The 23,344-nt window shown below is 32.2% G+C and overlaps 1 protein-coding gene across 3 annotated transcripts in view; it reads left to right on the top strand.

Annotated features, from left to right (window-relative positions):
- The window catches only part of LOC126735861 (NADH dehydrogenase [ubiquinone] 1 beta subcomplex subunit 2, mitochondrial-like), a 490,931-nt gene that overhangs the window by 395,933 nt on the left and 71,654 nt on the right, over positions 1-23,344 (top strand). The window contains exon 1 of one of the 3 annotated variants that reach the window (XM_050439950.1): positions 7,050-7,062. The exons of the other annotated variants lie outside the window; for them this stretch is intronic. The gene's annotated coding sequence lies outside the window, so the exon portion shown is untranslated. Of the gene's footprint in view, positions 1-7,049; positions 7,063-23,344 lie in introns of those variants that run through there. 3 annotated transcript variants of the gene reach the window in all.

The raw sequence follows: 23,344 nt of genomic DNA on the forward strand, positions 1-23,344 counted from the left end.
TTCGTTATGTCTATTTAAAGGTCCATTTATTGAAAAACTGATTTCGATTCTAATTTTATTTAGGATGTCGGCACTTTTATTAATTTTATTTTGCAACCAGTGTTTGACTAGTATGAATTTTGTAAGGCCTTTATTCCCAATTATTAAAAGTTCTCCAGGCTCTTATTCACGGCAATGAAACTGTGAGAAAATTCTTATTCAAGCTCAAAAATTTTTATTTCATGTAACTATTTATTTTAGTTTTTACTGTGTAATAGTTTTTGAACTTACAATATTTAAGATAATTTTTCCTTTCCTCGACCGACGCGTCTTTTATATTTAATCCTTGATTTAACAAACCTTTCGTATTGAGGTAAATTACTATAAATATTAGCAAAAAAATTAAATTGAAATTGTAAATATTCGTTTTTTTTTTCATGAATTTTCGGAAGTATTCGGATTTTTTTTTAATTTTAAAAGGGCGTTTTATTGAGAACCAAATTGTCCAACTTTGCTTTTATTTAACCAACCTCGTATCTCGTTTAGTTTCCGAGATGTCAATGATGAGTCTCGAATTTAAGACATTCTTTATAAAATTTTATAACAAAAATAATCACCTAATCATAATATTTAATTATCAAAAATGCTACATTTACAATAAATTAAACCTAATAAATATGTATAGATAAAATAATGAACAAATATAAAATAAGAATGCTAAAACTAAAATAATAAAAAATGTCATAAACTTTAAGTTAATTATAAAAACATTTTCTCGCATTTTACTTTAAAATAATAAAACAATAAAATAAAACATAAAAACACAATAATAAAAAGACACCAAATGACACTAGGACGACAAATGGGGTTTCACTCCCTTCTTAAATACATTCAGGGTAGTACATTTTCTAATAAAATCTGGTAACATATTAAAGTCAGCTAAACCTTTATAAAGTATAGAATTAGGAATTTGCCTAAAATTACACCCATCTATTAATTATTCTTTAATTATTTCCATCTATTGTCATTAAAATTTTATTTTTTGACAACATTGACAGCTTTAGCATTAATTACACTGGTATAAATTTCTTGCATGTAAAAATAGTTTTAATTGTTCTATTTTGCACAAGCTGTAAATGGTCGATTTTTAAGTTAAACAAGTTATAGGGAAGTCAAAAACAAAACTCAGTGTGAATTGCTTCCATTATATTCAAATAATCTGGTACTTAAAGACTGGAGACGAAGTTTATCCTACCCTTAATATAAAACTGACTTTTTGAGTACCTAATTTTGTGTTACATAACCGCCATGTATGTATGAAATGAAAATTTAAATTAAAGTCGAATATAACTCCCAATAACTTATAGCATACTGCAATATTGTTTATACAAATTTGAATATCATCTGTAACATTAACAGATAACCTACTTTTCTTTCCAACAAACAAAATTTATATTATGAAGTATTTATGTATAAATTACGCTAGGCCGTGAAGCCATTTAAATATATTCCTTAAATCATTTTTCGTAAATTCCTGCATTGTTTTATTATCCTTTCCAGTCAAATGTTCCATTGTGTGATTGGCTAACAATTCATTGCAAAAATTCAAATTTCGTCGTTCATACAAAGCAAAAATAATAACGCACCCACTGTGCTCGGTGCGTTATTTTTATATCCCTGTGGCACACTGTTATTAAATTTTACTTGTTGAAGTGTGTTAAACAAGATTTAAAATGTTCTGTCCAAAACCGAAACCTTTTATTTTTTTTAAATAAAAACCTTCAGGATTATCCACTGTCTCAAAAGCACTTTTAAATCAAGAAGCATAGCCAAAACGAAATTTCCCCCGTCCAGTTAGTTAATAAAGAAACATTCACATGAATGACAATCACGGAAACCAGACTAATTTAACACTAAAATTGTATTGACATTACAATATTTTTGTACTTGCTTCTTTACATCCAGTTTTAATGATTTATTTCTTATAGGCTCTCACTCATAAACTTAAAATTATTATCGAGATAGGATTTTTTTTATTCCCTGGTCCAACATTTTTTATATCATCATGTAGGTCATAGAGATTTGTTCAAAAAATAAAAAATCACTATATGCGATATTAGGGACTGCGTTTAAGAAGCTTCCAAAGACAGAGAAGTTTTAGAAATGCTTCTTATAATTTCAAGAATGCTGTCAATAAAATATTTATTGAACTCTTTTGAAATTAATAACCTCATCCAATATTGAACATTTTCAAATGTAGTTTGGCCAACGATGGAATTTCGAATTCTTTAATATTCATGCCAGGCAATCCTCACATACAAGCTATCCCTATCAAGCATTTTTTGTCATGCGTTCTCAATTCCTTATGCAAATATTTTATGATAAAAATAATTTTATCTCATTTTTAACTGTCTTGAAGAAAAGAGAAGTGATGTTATTATCTGGAGAAATTTGTATTGTCTACAAATAGCATTATAATTTTTATTCAGCTGGAATAAAACAAACTACAAAAACTCTTCATGTTTGTCTTGAAAATCATCAAAAATCAAGTCTTATCATAAATATTATCTTATTATAAATCATGATTCGATCACATCGGTCTCGAGTCTTGATTGATTATCTGAGAAATGAAATAACTCTCTTCTCTATGAGGTTAATATGTGAGTTTTAGCTTAAATCATGGAAATGAAGAACTGGTTTGGTAAAAAATTACACAAATTTATAAGACATTTTCTAAAGTATACTCAATTTTACTAATAAGATTGGTATTTTAAATTTCTTGTTTTAATAATTTGTGGTGCAGCATTAATTACTAGGAAGAGTTAATGGGTCAGACAAAATCACCTTATGGAACTGAGCACTCCATTGAAATTAAGCCTGGCTTTTCTATTTGCTGGTACCTAAAATCTACAATCAAATTTTCAAAATTTAGTTTTACAAACTTTTCCGCAGTTCCAGCAGAAACGAACCTCTATTTGAAAATGTTTATTTTGATATTCGTCAGTTATAATCTACACAAATTGATAAAAATAACTTTAAAAACTCTTTTCGAGTTATCCACTACGTGGAAGGCAAAAAATTGTTGTCCTAAAACGTTGAAACTTGTTTCAACTACTTTAAATTACTTAAGAAATAGATGAGACATATACAGGTTCATCTTTCTCCGTCCCAATTGCCGGAAAGAGCACATACTTTATAAAATATTTATTATGTCTTTTATTAAATTATTAGCTATAACCTAAACATTCCTACTGTTATTGTTTCGTTCTATATTAAAAGTTTTGTAAATGGTCCGTGCTATAATCTTTTCTATTTCTAGGGTATACAACTATGTTAAAGTTTTTATTCTGTATTTGTTATAGTTTAACAGAAATGAAACTATGATTGTTTATTTTAGCAGATCAATGTACTTTAAATTCACTGTAAAATGGAGGTTTTAGTAAATTAAATATAAATAAATACCCTCCCTTCATTCCCGATGATAAACCTGATCAAACTATTCATAAAATCAACCAATTTTTCAAACAGATGATCTATACACAAATACGTAATTCTACACAAAGAAATCTTAATGGACAAATACCAAACGCAATGTTATTTAATGTAACACGACGTTTCGGTTGGTAAGTATCTCCAACCGTTATTAAGTGTAAACTGATACACTGTAACTGATATGCAATGTAAACTGATTCAGTTTACACTTGATAACGGTTGGAGATACTTACCAACCGAAACGTCGTGTTACATTAAATAAATAAGACAATGCAAGTCCGACAAGATGTTTTCACTGTACCATTGTCTACCACCTTCAAAAACATATCTAATTGCTATTGAAAAATTTGTTTTGTAAAAAACTATATATTCAAATTTCAAAATGAAAGATATTTTTTAAATCCTTTGTCCTTTCTTCCTTCGTACATATTGGGTCCGCCTTACCCATATTTTTTACCCGTCTCAAGACAAAATTTATAGTCAATCTTATCAAACCTTGTTCTTTTTCTCGACAACCTGCTTTAATGTAATTCGGGCCCGTAGTAAATCTGACTTGGTCGTAAAAGTCATCGCGTTTCCCTTTTTTGTTTCCCCATATAGAAATGTCAGATTAGATGAAGTATCCACGCATCCTGCTGATATGGATATTACAACAGGCCAATCCCAGATTGTAGGGGGTCCGCTTTTAAATCAATAACTATTTAATGTGTTAAGTTGTCAATTTTAAAATTACATTTATTTAATTATCTTACTCTAAATTTAATAAAGTATTGCCTTTCGTGCACATGGTAACTTGTTAAAGAGGCATAAATCTAATATGCCAAACATATACGAGTATGTGTTAGTCAGTAAATTTACTTAAGCTCACAAAATTATTTTAACGGTTGTTTACAATTTAATTCACAAATCGTATTTGCGCCAAGTGTTAAAACAATCCAAGCCGTTATTGTGTAAACAGCTTTTCGGTGTCGGTATCTTCTAAAGAGATGCAAGAGTCTTGCACATAGATGCAATGGGTCTGAATAGGTTATACTTGATTTCGGTATAAGAATAAGTATTATTTTAATATAAAGTTTTTTTTACGCTTGAAATTTTTATACATTGTCCAATTTATGTAACAGGATCTGATTCATAAGACTGTTGAGTTATTTTAGGATACTATTTTGAGGCTATAATGTCCAATAATTGTAGCACTTGTTTACAACATCTGGGAATTGATGAACCGCAAATAATCGCATGTGACAGCTGCCGATCCAGAGCTGGGATTCTAAAATCCCAACTCGATTTTGATACGATCATGACTTCGAATTCGATGTGATTATAAATTTCAATCGTTGGCTAAGCTCGTTTTATTCGATTTGATTTAGGCTTCTTGGTATATACTTGTTATTTTCCCTAATATTTGACAGATGGAAACGTCAATTGTCTTTTCTATTGACAAACACTAAGAATTTTCATTTATTTTGTTAATTTTTTTCACCTTCGTGTTTTTTTATTTAGATATATGCCTATATTATTTTTTTTAAATAAAAAAATGTCGTTTAAAACCACCACTATCCATTGGAAAATAATAATTGAATTTATGGATAATCACAAAAACTTGATATGCTTATCCACTTTTGGTTTTAATATAACAACATGGGTGCAATCAATAGGATTGCACACCAGGGAAATTGAATCTCTCTATAAATGTTAATCTCTTATATTTGAAAAATTAATGAATCGGTCAGCAAGGTGATTGTTAATAATTTCAGTAATTTTATGGATCCAACGACTTGTAGTAGTTTCGCTAATTCCAAATTTAAAATCTTGTCCAATGCTTCTTTGGTAACAATCTGCGGCATAAAATCTTGACATACTAAAACTGCCCATTTAATGGTAACTCTACTTCCTCTGCCTCTATTATTAACAGAAGGTTGTGGAAAATAGGATCAAATTATATCTATTAGTTGTTGTGTTTAAGAAAGCTTGTTGATATACTAATGAAAATCTGGTATAGCTATTGGTAAACAATAAATGAAACAAATACGTTTAAAAAAGGATGCTATCACATTATGCACGTATTAAAAAAGGAAGAAGCTATATCGTCTAGTGTATACGATATACCCAAGCGTGTCGTCGACAAATCGTTAAAAACTAGGCAATCCGCAAGACACTCACGCTTGAAATTTTTATTTAGAATCTGTGATATCGAGTAATCGTGTCGAATCGTGATTTTAGACTCCCAGCCCAGAAGACGCGTAGCGGAAAAATGTTCTGGTTCGTATATTTCAGAGATACAGGTAACATAGTGCAGAAACTCATGTACTTTTGCAGCACCTGTCGTGATGCGTTTAAAAGCGTCCCTATTTTTGTACGAAAGTTTGTTAGCATGGAAAAACAAATTGCTGCTCTTAAAGAGAAGGTAATATTTTGGAAAATAGTAGCCCAAAGATCACTGCCTGTATGTTATAAAGTACACCAACTCATAGATAGGGGTCAAAATATTATGATTTATAAAGTTCTTGAATGTAACTTCAACCTATTAGCAGGTTGTATTAATTATCACGGATCCAACGTATGTAATGCCTTTCGTTTGCTTGGTAATTTCTTTGACTTGGTCAGAGATGTCTGATTCTAATCGACCTGGCCAGTCAAGGTTATTATGTAACCTTAACATAGTGAAACTGGCCTTCAACTCTAGTAATGAGCTTCGTAATTCGTTAATGATCTCCACTAGAGATCCTATAATTGAAAGAATGCAATATTATTAGAGAAAGATGCTGGCAAGGCAGCTAAAAAAGAATTAGACGATAGAAAGGCTGCTGGTCAAGAAAATCTATTCATTAGATACAGGAGCGGTATACCCACATCTTGTGAAACTGCACATAAAAAATAGATTCCTTTTTTTATCAAAATGTTGGAGGCATCCGTACAAAAGCGGTTAAGTCTTTAAAAATATTTTCTGTTGCTTTTATGATAAAATCATCTTTGTCTTGATCACAAAGAACTAGTCTAAACGGTGGCGGTGTATTAGTCAAGAATTCGTGTATTGTTTACCAATAATAAGATAGAATTACATTCAATTACAATTAATAAAAGACGCGTAATGAAGTTGTCACGAGTACTATACAGTTGGTATTGTTAAACTCTAGAAAATCTTGTTTAACAATAATCAGCATAGGATGTAACATGGCAGAAGAACAGCATACGTTAAAAGACGAATATCCCAGCCAATGAGAATTGAAGATGGGACCAAAAACCGATTGATCCCTTCGTTTATCGCCTCTTGGCGATGTAGCACTACCATACCGCACATGCTGCGCTCTTTTCACCAAATAGAAGGTTAGTAGTTTGATGCTATTGTCACACTAACTTATTTATTAAGATATCATGAGATACGCTATCAAAAGCCTTGCTAAAGTTATGGAACGGTGATGCATAAACAGATCCTTCATTAAAGGAGGCTAGATTATCAGGTCAGTTATTGCCAGGATCGTGTTGATACTCTTTCTAAAGTTTAATTGACAGTTGGTAAAATATTTATTTATGTTGAAATAGTTTATGTAATTTGAATAGACGAATTTGAGTAGCAATGCATTTTTTAAAAATACTTGATAAATTGGTACAAAAAAATCGGACTATAATTCTAGAAAAGATATAACCTCTTTTAAAGATAGGATTTACTAATGCCTGTTTAAGGATATTGTTACGGATTGGAACCAATCCGCCCATATCATGAGCTATATACAAGCAAAAATTGTTAAAACTAGTTTTGATTTATTATTTTCCACATACATTTTGCAGATTTGCTGCACCTCTTATAACTTGATGGCAACCTAGCTCCAAACCTACTTAGAGCCAGTTCTTGCAAGGTACTGCTTATAAACGTCTCTTAAAAAAGGAAGTTGTTCTCCCATCCTGTTCAAATTATTATTAAACCAGGAGATATAAATACCGTTTTCCGATCGAACTTGATTCGAGGTCAAACAGACATCAATCTGCAAGACCACAAATTTATTAAATTTTTCATTCACATGTTAACATTTGTCAGCCTAAAAGAACTCTAGTCAATGTATTCTTTAATTATTTATTTCATTATTACTAACCTAAAATCCGTCAAATTTGAATGATAATTAAGGAAAAACCATGAACTTTCCTTATATTTTTAATTATTTTTTTATATTCTTGGCCTTTTATTTTTACAAGATCATGGTTGGAGTAGTTGTAGTTTCCGAAATCTCAAAAATTGATCATTGAACCAATTTTAGAGTCTAAGAAAATCGTCCAAAAAGGAACATTTTGGGGTTTTCAGAAATTCATTATTTGTTTAAATTTTAATTAATTTTCTTAATAATTCGGTATTTTTGTAATCTGTAATGGATAATTCAGTCGCCTTATGTAACTAAAAATTAAGTGAAATAATTTTTTCTCTAAATTTTTAAAACCCTGCAATAAATAAAATTTTACTTAAATATTCACATCGCAGAATTTGTGTGATTACAGGGCATGATAACCCGCTGATGTCATCAAAAATATAATAAAAAAAAAGTTGATTTTTTATTAATAAGTTCCGAAACTATGAGAAAAAAAATATTTTTTTAATTTTTATAGTCTTTTTATATTATTGGCCTTTTGAATCCAAGAAAACTATCCTCAATATTGTAAAACTTAGTTTTTAATATCTTGAATATTTTAAACCAAATTTATGATCTAAAAAAACATTTAAAAGCCCATTTTGAAATTTCCAAAAATTAATATTATTTCTGTTAGTTAAGCTATTCGATTTTTTATACTGTTGAGGCCATTAAATATAAAATCAAATTATTTTATTTCAACATTTTCAAATCCCTTAAACTACTAAAATTTTATATAGATCTCTTAATAACTTGGGATTTTCCTGATCTACAGGGCATCTGAAACTAAATCTTAAAAGTCAATTTTTAGCCCCATAAATAAGAAATCGCAAACTTTGACGGTCATAACACTTATACTTTCCAAAACACCTAACTCTGAAACCTTGTCTAATTTTCTACAAAATGCGAAGGAGGGTGTTGAAAATTTAGAATTTGTTATTTGAATATTTATTTTATTACCACTAGCCCTAAAATGCTTTTATTCCTTTAAAACAAAACTAAAATTTTAGTTCTTTTTTTTGCTTAAAAGTCCTGAAATATCCCTTTTTTATAAGGTTAATATTGCAGTCCTATATTTCCGGCAGCAGTTTCGAAATGGCCGGAATAACCATATATTTTAGATTTTATTATGAATTAAATTTTAATATGAGGCATAATTTTTTTGTGTATTACTTTGCTTTTTTATGTTTTTACATGCTGATCAGGGAAACCGATTGCATTAAAATAAAATATGGATAATAAATCGGGGATTGTATTTGACTATAAATGTATTTTTCGTTTAGTTTAATTATCATATTATAAAAAGGGTTTAGAAATTGACGATTTTCAAAAAAGAGTATAATTCCTGAATTAAAATACAATAAATTTATTAGATTAGATACCTTTGCACACTTTTTAGAAATGATTTTTTTTATTATTTCTTTTACTTCTAATTTTGCATGAAACCCATATAGCTTAATTATATTCCCACCCTCTTCAAGTTTCAAACCTAAAATATCTGATTTCAGCCATTTTAGCGTTTCTTAAGTGGCATTTATAGCTACTGCTAGGAAGGATTTATGGCCTGGTTTCGGTTGCCTTTAGCCCCAGTATAAGCTTCATTAAAAATACACTCAGAAACTTTTATACGTGAAAATAATTTATGTGTATCGTTAATTATAATTTTATTTTAATCTGATGGGGAGTCGACTTAAAAAGTTTAAATTTACATAAATAAAGGTCAAAATGGATTTGTATCCTAGATAATGAACAATCCGAATAGATGTCATGTCGCATTTTAATTTTCAAGAGGTATTCGGTATTCTTAGAAGATCGAATATAATAAAGTTAAGTTAAATTTATTATGAAATGCAACTAATTATTCAGGTTAAAAAACGTGTGCAGAAAATAAATAAATTAAAGTTCAAAACTATTTCGAAAGACGTAGAATATGTTAAAAACTTGTATTATGTTAAATATAAGTTATATTTAATTTGTGCTAAAAGCATAATTTAATAAGGTACGATGTTCGTTTTCTACAAACACACTTTTCCCCGCTAAAAAGATAAACTTTTAAAAACACTCTATAAAAATAAGTGTTACGGGTTATTTAGTATCATTAGGAAGTAGACTAAATCAAAGTTCAATCAAAGTTATCAGAGTACAGAACAAATTATACAGGATGTAAACAAATATAAAAATCAAGTTCAAGTAATTTTCTAATATTACAGCATTATTAGATAATTATTTGAACCACCACGCATGTCAGTCTAACATAATTGTTTTTTATTAAAAAATGGATTTAGTTGGATGGATTGCCTGGAATATTTTAAAAATGTACTGCATAGAGTAACTTAAGAAGATCAGCAACTACATATTATAAAATGAAAATGGATGGATTTAACTGCTTGGAAGGTTAGAAATATTTCTTAAAGTATTCAACATCATGAAAAAACTGTCAGTAACTGCCTGAAAGATATAGAAAAATTGAACTGATTTTTGGTAATTCCAAGGTACCTGAAGTGATTTATTAGACCTAATTATCAATTTTCTATGGTCACACATTTTATATATCTAAACGCTAAAGTTAAGTGGCTATTAGCTTTTTAAGAATTACAACATTGTAGCTACTACGATTTTAGATTTATCTAAAGCTTTTGACTTGGTAAATCATAATATTCTCGTCTCTAGGAAATTGGTAAAAAATAGAGTACTAGGTATTGATTTTAAGGCATTTTTTTGGTAATATAGAAGATAAAGTGTTGTTGAGAAAGCCGAGGAGAGTTTGTTATAATTATTCTCAGAAGTGTTTTATTTTTAGGCACTTTTTTGAATTAAGTAAAATTTTACAGTGTGACTAAAAAATATAGTTCTGATAAGGCAAATGAGTTTTTAAGGGTTAAATCGCTTCTCAACAAATTGCTCGAGCATATTTAATGACCTATGATTTTAACAACAGCAACAGGATCTGATCGGGGATCCATGCCTGCGAATGCAATACTTGTTCTTCTTGTGACTTTTTCTCTAAAGAAGTTCATACAAGACTTGAATCTATGGATAACCGTATCAATTATATTAGTCATTTTTATGTAGCCGATCCGGCTGCACTTCAAGGGTCATCCAAGACACCAATACGTTTATAATAGCATGCAAACTGACCATGTTCATATAGCCTTATTTCATTTTATGTTCATATTTGCCTAATTTTCTTATTGAATTTAATATCGAGATTCTGTTTTGGTTGTAAATAAGTAATTAACTTAAAAGTCGTTCTACCAATATGTGCATCTTGCCATTTCATTTACTAGTTATTAGTAGTACAATTTTTGAGGGTGTTATTTAGAACCCTTTTAGAGAGCCTCGGATTAGCCACAATTTACTGATTATATCTATCAATATTTACTCCTTTCTTGTGTCTTTTCTTATCTTCTCAGCAATTGGTTTTTCTAATAGAGGTATGTTAGCCTAAGCGCCAGCAGCTTCTGTAGATGTTGTAAAGTATGCACCACAGATAGTTCTCGAGACTAGACTTTTTTGAAATTGTTGTTAGTTCTCACAAAAGTTATTTTGCCTTCAAAAAAGAAAGCAATATGTGAAAAAAGGCAATTTAACCATATAAGAAATAATTCGAAGAGCATCGCTCTCGAATGAGGCCTACTCCTTCTCCTCAGACCAGGTCATCCGCATATACCAAAAGTAAAGCGTCTTTAACTTAAAATTTATCTAAGAGCACATCTATGACTAGATTCCACAAGTTTGTACTAAGCTTTGAACCTTAAGGACAACCCCTCTGGAGCTCTTTAATAATGAATACTGAATAACCAAATGATTACTGAACCGTTCTACTATGTAAATAATTAGTTATTATATTAAAACGTTTTAACGGCAAATTATTATTCTTAAGAGATTCCATAATGATATGCCACCAAACATTGGTGAGAACTCCCTTAATATCTAAAAAGCTAGCAGCTTTATATCTCTGATTATCATTCTTAATGTGATTTAATAAAACTATAATGGCCGTTTCAATTCTTATTTTTAAGAAAGTGTTCCAGTGCCTTTCCCAAGATGAAAAGAAGCGTGATCGGTCTCAGAGACTTGAGATAGTTAGCCAATTTGCCCGGTTTGGATATAGTAATTAAAGACTCTTGTATGAAAAATTCAAATAATCATTGAACAAACTGGTTAGAAAGTCAGCAACTCTGACAGCTACATCCTTGACAACAATTCCCAGCACACCATCTGGCCCAGGACCTTTTTTACAATTGATGCCGAGAAGGTAGTTTAAAACTACTTCATTTAATTCCAGTTCAAAATTAGGAGGTTTGATTGAATGATACATAGGAGCCTGCTCTCTAATCAAGAACTGCTCAAGAGAATTTGATTCCATATTATCATCTGGAATAAATTTTGATACGATCTCATTTGCAGAGCTCTGAAGTTCATAGTTCTGGCACCGCCAACCATGCTTAAAATATGATGTGATGTAAATTTACTTGTAGCTTGAAGCAAACTCCAAAGATCTCTTAATAAATTATCTTCAACGAATGTACCCCAAAATGTCTTTGGTTCTCTTAATAATGCTTCTCAATCTTTCAGCTACTTGCAGGTATCCCCGTATAATGTGTCTTCGTTCCTCTACTTCTCTTTCAACTTGATATTTTGACTTTTCTAGCTCTATTGACTTTATATTTCAAATCTTCCAATTATTCATTCCACCACTTAAGCAAGTATTAGCAACTTGCTTAAGAAGGTTATTGTTAAAGCCACTGCTCTTCTTGTTAGGTTCTTATTATCTTCTTGTTCTTCAATATTACCAGTGTTAGGCTTACAAAGGATCTGTTTTCAGATATCCGTTCTTTATACTTACAATTACATGGCTCATTAAGTGTATATAAATTTCATTCATTACTAAGCTCAACAATCTCATTATCTATAAACTTATAAAGGATAATACCCATTACTATCAATGCTGATTAATCATAATGGGTGCAAATCGGTCTTAGACATAAAAACGAGGTTCAAAACGAATATACACAAGTTCGTCTCTATTCCAATTAAAGACGCCAACTAAAACATATGAGTTGCTAAACGGCCCAATTTAAGAATAGACCTATTATTCTCAAGAATTAAAATGCAAGTTGAAAATTAATGGTCTTGAGAGGCATGAAGCCGAAGTCTATTAGCTGAGCAAGGAAAAATATATTTATCATTAATTCGATGACAGTAGGGACTTTGCAGAAGTAAAATATTTATATTTTTATTAATAGCTCAATTGTACGACCCAGTAGAAGCGTTAAAGTCATGATGAAGATTTTGCTGATAAAATTTGTTATTAAATATTTTATCCATTGAAGGTACTAAAATTAATGTTTGCCACAAATTGCTCTATTCCTCATTTATAAGCCATACATTTACTATCTCGGGGTCTATGGTTTTTATCAGCAATGCCAGCTTTAGAACAAAGAATACACCTATAATGCTTCATCCTTCTTACCACATTGTAACACTTAGAAAGATAAACTTTTTATTTGATATTGTAGTATTCATTTTTCATAATATTTATTCTAGTAACAAGGTCCTTCTCAACAACCCAATGAGCATAGTGTATCTCTTGGGCCAAACCTATAAACAACTGGGATACTCGAATGCTAATCTAACTGGTTCTGTTCTAATATCTTTCTACCAGGATTTTCTTTCTTTATGTTGCAAAGTACGCCTAAAATAGTAAACCTTTAGTTACCCAATTTCTTATAGCAGTCTTCCTAGTTAGCATAGATCCTAGTCGGCTTAAACCTTAATTGAGAAGGCTAATCTTTGCCTTTATGGATATTTATATCATTGATGGAGGAAAAAACGTAAGCTATAGGTTCTTAATGCCCGCGATTTTGATATCACTCGAGGTAGAATTTTAACTAGTTGAATTCTAAAATATGTGCTAAAAATGATTTATTACCAGAAGCTAAGTATCACCAAACAATTATTCTTATCACAATTTTAATAGGCTTAACATTTGTAAAGCATACACTATTTTGATAAAGGCATAATTTAATAGGATATGGTGCATGTCTTGAATGAGTAAATTTTTCTCTGTTAAATAAATTAATTTTTCAAAAAATCATAAAAATCTGATACTTATTAAGTAGTATCATTGGAAGATAAAATATGTTAAAGTTCAGTTAAACTTATTAGAAACTTATTAAAAATTAAATGAATTTAAGTGAATTTAAGGAATTTATCAGACGTACAACATTTTAATAAGAGATGAAACACGTCATGTGCAAGAACACCCTTTTCCATTTAAAAGATAAATTTTTAACAAACTCATAAAAATTTACGAGAAAAAAATCAATTTATCTTCACATGTATGCATTCCTTGGCTGGGTATATCGCCCTATTAAACGAAAAAAGCTTTTAGCCTTATCTAAAGTGGGGCGTCTTTTGATCCTTTTTAGGAAAGACGCCAGGAGGGGTCTTGGATGAAATACGATGACAGCTGACAGCGCCAGCCCCTTCTTGCCCTGCTTTCGTATCCTGGCGGCCATCAGTGAAGAAAAGAGAGAAACATGGAAGGTCTCTGAAATAAATCAGTGGCGTCGTGAGTATGTGATATGTAATATCGATAGTTATACACTAAACTTTGTGTAAATAAAAGTGAAAATGCACAGGATGTTACTGCATTTTCCCTCTCCTTTTACTTTTAGCCACATAACACAAAAAATATTTCTAATATATATTTATTTTGTTTTCAGATATCATTAAATGGACAGAAGAACCCGCCACATTTAACTAACTGAAGACTGAATTGACCTTTTTAAATGGTTATGTCATATATCTGCTTAGCACATCATTAACCGAAGTTTTAAAGCAAAGTCGAGGCACTGTCTCTTGCATAAATCACTTTTATAGTGGCAATTTCGGACAAAGTCGTCCTTTATACGTTCTTTGGGGTGGGATCTTGTAAGCCGATTCCGTTCTTTTTATTTCTTTATGCCAAGTCGCTCGTCTTTCATATTTTAATGCTTAAGGGATGAAATGCATGGGAAAATTACATTGTAACCAATTTAAGCAATAAAACATGTCGGATTTGTGTAATGTCTCTATTTTCTAACGGGATGTTAAAGCTGTTATTGCTACCAGAACAAATTATGTATTTCAACATGTATGGTTTACATAACGTGGGGAGAAAAATAAACAGTATATAAAATGTTTGATCAATTATTTTATAAGTAAATATAATTTGTAATAGTATCTTTTAAAAAGACCAATAAAAACCATAACTAAATAGTGGATTTTATGCTATTATAGAAGTGTAGTAATGCATAAACACACATCCTAATAAAATTGTTGTTTTTTTCTTTATGGTTTTTTTAGGATTTTATCTAAGAAAGAGTATCACATACTTAGACTATACTGAATGGTTCTTATTATATAAGTCCTATACAAAGTGTTGGTAATGTGGTTTTTACTTATATATTTAGGGAGCATATTTACAAGTTTTAGCACAAATCTTGATGACCAATTAGGGTCTAAAGCAACCTTTTTGCTCCTATATAGGAATAATATTTAATATTTATATTATTCTCTAAAGCTGTATCTTATCGTATCTATACTAAACAAAAGTTCTAAATTATGTAAAAGAAAATATATATATGTCTTATAATTCTAAATGTATCTTAGACTCTAATAGGTTTACTAGTAATTGAATATGGCTTGATTCTCCGTTTTTCTAGATACTTCTCTCGAGAATAAATAAGTGCTATTTAGATCCACTTATGTTATACCTTAAAGCTCAAAAAATAATTATTTAATTAAGAACGTATAGTAAAATAAGTAACTTTAAAATTCTTATTCTAGTTTTGTTTAGTAAACTTTTATTTTAATTTAGACCGTCTAAATATTTAAGACATGTACCAAAGTTAGTAAATATACTTATGGTAATCGGCTGAAGTGTATTTTTTTAATTTAATTATTTGTTAAACCAAAAGCATAACATTAATTGGCATATTTCAAGATAATGTTAAAATTATTTTAATTGTATAAAAAATATATTTACCTTGTAGTTTAATTGATATTTAATTTAATAAATATTGCATTTGTAAATGAAGAATATAATATAGAATAAAAGATATCTAAAAATAATAAATTTTCTCCCAAATCAATTTTTGTTTTAACGAAAAAATAGAAATTTTTAGTATTATTCTAAAAAGCTTTAAACGAGACATATGCGAAACCCAATTTAATTTTTTTAATAGAACAGTCTTAATTTTAACGTTTTTAAATCCTACGTATAATTATAAGTATTCTCCATGTAACATGGACGTAACATTATTTCAGATAACTAATTTTTTTTTATTAATGTAAAAAGTTAATGTCGTATAGATTTGGTGAGAATTTTTTTGAAATAGAAATAAATAAAAATATTAATTTTTAGTGGCTTTTATCACTGAGCGTTAAGGAGTATTAACAATAAATGTATTATAATATTAGTGTGGTAAAAGTGTAGCTTTTTATTTTTTCTTATCAAAGAGATAGTTTTTTGAGTTCTCATAAAAACCATTTTAGAGAAGTTAACCGTTTTTGAAATATCTCAATTTTTAGTCGAGATCTTTTTTTTAAAAAGAATATTTCACCACATCGAGAAAAATTATGTATAGTAATTAAAAAATGAAATTACAAAAAGAAAATAAATAATAAAACTTGCATTTCAACATTTGCAAATTACTTGCAATGATGAGTATAAAGTAAATGTCTAATGTTGATGATGAGTATAAAGTAAATGTGTATATCGGGTGGTGTGTCGCCAAGCGGAACATAGGAAAACCCAGTAAATAGCCGAGATATGGCATTTTTGGGCTCAAAACTTGTCTTAGTTTCGTCATTCTGGATTCAACGAGACCATCCGCGAGGTCGTAGCTGTTATAATAGCCGAGATATGGCATTTTGGATGCCCATTTTTGGTCTCAAAAACGAGGTCGAAAAAATACTCGATTTCTTAGTTCTGCTCGGATTCCCTTATAACCCGGTATTTTCGTGATCTACTTGATGAGAACAATCCGCTGGTATAGTTAGTTAGCCATTTTTGGCTTCCAAAACGAGGTCAAAAAGTGACAATTTCCGAATTTTCAAAGCGCTCTCATTCCCTTATTTCTAATCGAATCCTGTTATAACCCGGTATTTTCGTGATCTACTTGATGAGAACAATCCGCTGGTATAGTTAGTTCGAATTTGAAAAAAAAAAAATTTCTGGAAAAAATCCAAACGGGGGGGTATACCCGAAAAATGAAAAAACCCTAACTTTGAAGGCCGATATCTCGGCTTCTATGGGAGCTATCGAGAAAATTCTAACGGTTTTGTCTTAGTTTCGTCGTTCTGAATCCAACGAGATCATCCGCAAGTTCGTGGCTTTTACGATAGCCGAGATATGGCATTTTTGATGCCCATTTTTGGCCTCCAAAACGAGGTCAAAAAGTGACAATCTCCGATTTTTCAAAGTGCTCTCATTCCTTTATTTCTGATCGAATCCTGTTATAACCCGGTATTTTCGTGATTTACTTATTGAGAACAATCCGCTGGTATAGTTAGTTCGCCATTTTTGGCCTCAAAGATGAGGCAAAAAGTGACAATTTCCGAATTTTCAAAGTGCTCTTATTCCCTTATTTCTGGTCGAATCCTGTTATAACTCGGTATTTTCGTGATCTACTTGATGAGAACAATCCGCTGGTATAGTTAGTTCGAATTCGAAAAAAAAAAATTTTCTGGAAAAAATCCAAACGGGGGGGTATACCCGAAAAATGAAAAAACCCTAACTTTGAAGGCCGATATCTCGGCTTCTATGGGAGCTATCGAGAAAGTTCCAACGGTTTTGTCTTAGTTTCGTCGTTCTGAATCCAACGAGACCATCCGCAAGTTCGTGGCATTTACGATAGCCGAGATATGGCATTTTTGATGCCCATTTTTGGCCTCCAAAACGAGGTCAAAAAGTGACAAATTCCGATTTATCAAAGTGCTCTCATTCCTTTATTTCTGATCGAATCCTGTTATAACCCGGTATTTTCGTGATTTACTTATTAAGAACAATCCGCTGGTATAGTTAGTTCGCCATTTTTGGCCTCAAAGATGAGGTCAAAAAGTGACAATTTCCGAATTTTCAAAGTGCTCTTATTCCCTTATTTCTGGTCGAATCCTGTTATAACTCGGTATTTTCGTAATCTACTTGATGAGAACAATCCGCTGGTATAGTTAGTTCGCCATTTTTGGCTTCCAAAACGAGGTCAAAAAGTGACAATTTCCGATTTTTCAAAGTGCTCTCATTCCCTTATTTCTGATCGAATCCTGTTATAACCCGGTATTTTCGTGATTTACTTATTGAGAACAATCCGCTGGTATAGTTAGTTAGCCATTTTTGGCTTCCAAAACGAGGTCAAAAAGTGACAATTTCCGATTTTTCAAAGTGCGCTTATTCCCTTATTTCTGGTCGAATCCTGTTATAACTCGGTATTTTCGTGATTTACTTGATGAGAACAATCCGCTGGTATAGTTAGTTCGCCATTTTTGGCTTCCAAAACGAGGTCAAAAAGTGACAATTTCCGATTTTTTAAAGTGCTCTCATTCCCTTATTTCTGATCGAATCCTGTTATAACCCGGTATTTTCGTGATTTACTTATTGAGAACAATCCGCTGGTATAGTTAGTTCGCCATTTTTGGCTTCCAAAACGAGGACAAAAAGTGACAATTTCCGATTTTTCAAAGTGCTCTCATTCCCTTATTTCTGATCGAATCCTGTTATAACCCGGTATTTTCGTGATTTACTTATTGAGAACAATCCGCTGGTATAGTTAGTTAGCCATTTTTGGCTTCCAAAACGAGGTCAAAAAGTGACAATTTCCGAATTTTCAAAGCGCTCTCATTCCCTTATTTCTGATCGAATCCTGTTATAACCCGGTATTTTCATGATCTACTTGATGAGAACAATCCGCTGGTATAGTTAGTTCGAATTTGAAAAAAAAAAAAATTTCTGGAAAAAATCCAAACGGGGGGGTATACCCGAAAAATGAAAAAACCCTAACTTTGAAGACCGATATCTCGGCTTCTATGGGAGCTATCGAGAAAGTTCCAACGGTTTTGTCTTAGTTTCGTCGTTCTGAATCCAACGAGACCATCCGCAAGTTCGTGGCTTTTACGAGAGCCGAGATATGGCATTTTTGATGCCCATTTTTGGCCTCCAAAACGAGGTCAAAAAGTGACAATTTTCGATTTTTCAAAGTGCTCTCATTCCTTTATTTCTGATCGAATCCTGTTATAACCCGGTATTTTCGTGATTTACTTATTGAGAACAATCCGCTGTTTTGGTTGCCCATTTTTGGCCTCCAAAACGAGGTCAAAAAGTGAAAATTTCCGATTTTTCAAAGTGCTCTTATTCCCTTATTTCTGATCGAATCCTGTTATAACCCGGTATTTTCGTGATTTACTTATTGGGAACAATCCGCTGGTATAGTTAGTTCGCCATTTTTGGCCTCAAAGATGAGGTCAAAAAGTGACAATTTCCGAATTTTCAAAGTGCTCTTATTCCCTTATTTCTGGTCGAATCCTGTTATAACCCGGTATTTTCGTGATCTACTTGATGAGAACAATCCGCTGGTATAGTTAGTTCGAATTCGAAAAAAAAAAAATTTCTGGAAAAAATCCAAACGGGGGGGTATACCCGAAAAATGAAAAAACCCTAACTTTGAAGGCCGATATCTCGGCTTCTATGGGAGCTATCGAGAAAGTTCCAACGGTTTTGTCTTAGTTTCGTCGTTCTGAATCCAACGAGACCATCCGCAAGTTCGTGGCATTTACGATAGCCGAGATATGGCATTTTTGATGCCCATTTTTGGCCTCCAAAACGAGGTCAAAAAGTGACAATTTCCGATTTTTCAAAGTGCGCTTATTCCCTTATTTCTGGTCGAATCCTGTTATAACTCGGTATTTTCGTGATTTACTTGATGAGAACAATCCGCTGGTATAGTTAGTTCGCCATTTTTGGCTTCCAAAACGAGGACAAAAAGTGACAATTTCCGATTTTTCAAAGTGCTCTCATTCCCTTATTTCTGATCGAATCCTGTTATAACCCGGTATTTTCGTGATTTACTTATTGAGAACAATCCGCTGGTATAGTTAGTTAGCCATTTTTGGCTTCCAAAACGAGGTCAAAAAGTGACAATTTCCGAATTTTCAAAGCGCTCTCATTCCCTTATTTCTGATCGAATCCTGTTATAACCCGGTATTTTCATGATCTACTTGATGAGAACAATCCGCTGGTATAGTTAGTTCGAATTTGAAAAAAAAAAAATTTCTGGAAAAAATCCAAACGGGGGGGTATACCCGAAAAATGAAAAAACCCTAACTTTGAAGACCGATATCTCGGCTTCTATGGGAGCTATCGAGAAAGTTCCAACGGTTTTGTCTTAGTTTCGTCGTTCTGAATCCAACGAGACCATCCGCAAGTTCGTGGCTTTTACGAGAGCCGAGATATGGCATTTTTGATGCCCATTTTTGGCCTCCAAAACGAGGTCAAAAAGTGACAATTTTCGATTTTTCAAAGTGCTCTCATTCCTTTATTTCTGATCGAATCCTGTTATAACCCGGTATTTTCGTGATTTACTTATTGAGAACAATCCGCTGTTTTGGTTGCCCATTTTTGGCCTCCAAAACGAGGTCAAAAAGTGAAAATTTCCGATTTTTCAAAGTGCTCTTATTCCCTTATTTCTGATCGAATCCTGTTATAACCCGGTATTTTCGTGATTTACTTATTGGGAACAATCCGCTGGTATAGTTAGTTCGCCATTTTTGGCCTCAAAGATGAGGTCAAAAAGTGACAATTTCCGAATTTTCAAAGTGCTCTTATTCCCTTATTTCTGGTCGAATCCTGTTATAACCCGGTATTTTCGTGATCTACTTGATGAGAACAATCCGCTGGTATAGTTAGTTCGAATTCGAAAAAAAAAAATTTTCTGGAAAAAATCCAAACGGGGGGGTATACCCGAAAAATGAAAAAACCCTAACTTTGAAGGCCGATATCTCGGCTTCTATGGGAGCTATCGAGAAAGTTCCAACGGTTTTGTCTTAGTTTCGTCGTTCTGAATCCAACGAGACCATCCGCAAGTTCGTGGCATTTACGATAGCCGAGATATGGCATTTTTGATGCCCATTTTTGGCCTCCAAAACGAGGTCAAAAAGTGACAAATTCCGATTTATCAAAGTGCTCTCATTCCTTTATTTCTGATCGAATCCTGTTATAACCCGGTATTTTCGTGATTTACTTATTAAGAACAATCCGCTGGTATAGTTAGTTCGCCATTTTTGGCCTCAAAGATGAGGTCAAAAAGTGACAATTTCCGAATTTTCAAAGTGCTCTTATTCCCTTATTTCTGGTCGAATCCTGTTATAACTCGGTATTTTCGTGATCTACTTGATGAGAACAATCCGCTGGTATAGTTAGTTCGCCATTTTTGGCTTCCAAAACGAGGTCAAAAAGTGACAATTTCCGATTTTTTAAAGTGCTCTCATTCCCTTATTTCTGATCGAATCCTGTTATAACCCGGTATTTTCGTGATTTACTTATTGAGAACAATCCGCTGGTATAGTTAGTTCGCCATTTTTGGCTTCCAAAACGAGGACAAAAAGTGACAATTTCCGATTTTTCAAAGTGCTCTCATTCCCTTATTTTTGATCGAATCCTGTTATAACCCGGTATTTTCGTGATTTACTTATTGAGAACAATCCGCTGGTATAGTTAGTTAGCCATTTTTGGCTTCCAAAACGAGGTCAAAAAGTGACAATTTCCGAATTTTCAAAGCGCTCTCATTCCCTTATTTCTGATCGAATCCTGTTATAACCCGGTATTTTCATGATCTACTTGATGAGAACAATCCGCTGGTATAGTTAGTTCGAATTTGAAAAAAAAAAAAATTTCTGGAAAAAATCCAAACGGGGGGGTATACCCGAAAAATGAAAAAACCCTAACTTTGAAGGCCGATATCTCGGCTTCTATGGGAGCTATCGAGAAATTTCCAACGGTTTTGTCTTAGTTTCGTCGTTCTGAATCCAACGAGACCATCCGCAAAGTCGTAGCTTTTACGATAGCCGAGATATGGCATTTTTGATGCCCATTTTTGGCCTCCAAAACGAGGTCAAAAAGTGACAATTTCCGATTTTTCAAAGTGCTCTCATTCCCTTATTTCTGATAGAATCCTGTTATAACCCGGTATTTTCGTGATTTACTTATTGAGAACAATCCGCTGATATAGTTAGTTAGCCATTTTTGGCTTCCAAAACGAGGTCAAAAAGTGACAATTTCCGAATTTTCAAAGTGCTCTTATTTCCTTATTTCTGATCGAATCCTGTTATAACCCGGTATTTTCGTGATTTACTTATTGAGAACAATCCGCTGGTATAGTTAGTTCGCTATTTTTGGCTTCCAAAACGAGGACAAAAAGTGACAATTTCCGATTTTTCAAAGTTCTCTCATTCCCTTATTTCTGATCGAATCCTGTTATAACCCGGTATTTTCGTGCTCTACTTGATGAGAACAATCCGCTAATATAGTTAGTTCGAGTTCAAAAAAAAAAATAAAATTCTGAAAAAAATCCAAACGGGGGAGTATACCCGAAAAATTAACAAACCCAAACTTTGAATGCCGATATCTCTGCTTCTATGGGAGCCATCGGGAAAATTCCAACGGTTTTGTCTTAGTTTCGTCGTTCTGAATCCAACGAGACCATCCGTAAGTTCGTAGCTTTCACGATAGCCGAGATATGGCATTTTTGATGCCCATTTTTGGCCTCCAAAACGAGGTCAAAAAGTGAAAATTTCCGATTTTTCAAAGTGCTCTTATTCCCTTATTTCTGGTCGAATCCTGTTATAACTCGGTATTTTCGTGATCTTTTTGATGAGAACAATCCGCTGGTATAGTTAGTTCGAATTCGAAAAAAAAAATTTTTCTGGAAAAAATCCGAACGGGGGGGTATACCCGAAAAATGAAAAAACCCTAACTTTGAAGGCCGATATCTCGGCTTCTATGGGAGCTATCAAGAAATTTCCAACGGTTTTGTCTTAGTTTCGTCGTTCTGAATCCAACGAGACCATCCGCAAAGTCGTAGCTTTTACGATAGCCGAGATATGGCATTTTTGATGCCCATTTTTGACCTCCAAAACGAGGTCAAAAAGTGACAATTTCCGATTTTTCAAAGTGCTCTCATTCCCTTATTTCTGATCGAATCCTGTTATAACCCGGTATTTTCGTGATTTACTTATTGAGAACAATCCGCTGATATAGTTAGTTAGCCATTTTTGGCTTCCAAAACGAGGTCAAAAAGTGACAATTTCCGAATTTTCAAAGTGCTCTCATTTCCTTATTTCTGATCGAATCCTGTTATAACCCGGTATTTTCGTGATTTACTTATTGAGAACAATCCGCTGGTATAGTTAGTTCGCTATTTTTGGCTTCCAAAACGAGGACAAAAAGTGACAATTTCCGATTTTTCAAAGTTCTCTCATTCCCTTATTTCTGATCGAATCCTGTTATAACCCGGTATTTTCGTGATCTACTTGACGAGAACAATCCGCTAATATAGTTAGTTCGAATTCAAAAAAAAAATAAAATTCTGAAAAAAATCCAAACGGGGGAGTATACCCGAAAAATTAAAAAACCCAAACTTTGAATGCCGATATCTCTGCTTCTATGGGAGCTATCGGGAAAATTCCAACGGTTTTGTCTTAGTTTCATCGTTCTGAAT

Source organism: Anthonomus grandis, chromosome 5 (genome assembly GCF_022605725.1).
Source record: "Anthonomus grandis grandis chromosome 5, icAntGran1.3, whole genome shotgun sequence".
Lineage (NCBI taxonomy): Eukaryota > Metazoa > Arthropoda > Insecta > Coleoptera > Curculionidae > Anthonomus > Anthonomus grandis.